Source organism: Olea europaea, unplaced genomic scaffold (assembly GCF_002742605.1).
Source record: "Olea europaea var. sylvestris unplaced genomic scaffold, O_europaea_v1 scaffold1073, whole genome shotgun sequence".
Taxonomy (NCBI): Eukaryota; Viridiplantae; Streptophyta; class Magnoliopsida; order Lamiales; family Oleaceae; genus Olea; species Olea europaea.
The window spans coordinates 1-486 of NW_019228083.1; positions in this window are offsets into that span (position 1 = coordinate 1).

The window sequence follows — 486 nt, forward strand, 5'->3', positions numbered from 1 at the left end:
CATCCGATGCTAATATGCCATTAACAAAGGAAAATTTGAATACATGGGGAGACGTAGAAAAACAAACGGATAAGGAGATATTAGTTTACTCAGCCAAAATCAAAGTACATAGAGAATCTCACGACTGAAACACCAAAAGAATCAGAACCGATGGTAGCTCCGCCACAGAAAGTATCAGAGATATCTGATAACGATTTACCCATTGCCCTCAGAAAACAACCACGGTTATGCACTCAACACCCTATCTCAAAATTCATGTCATATACTGCTTTGTCTTCAGAATTTTGTACTTTTACAGCCCGCCTTGACAATGCAATTATTCCGAGGAATATTCATGAGGCATTGGAAATTCCAGAATGGAAAGAGGCAGTTTTGGAAGAAATGCGTGCATTGGGGAAAAATGAGACTTGGGAAGTGATGGTGTTGCCACAAGGAAAGAAACCTGTGGGATGTAAATGGGTTTTCAGCTTAAAATACACAGCAGAT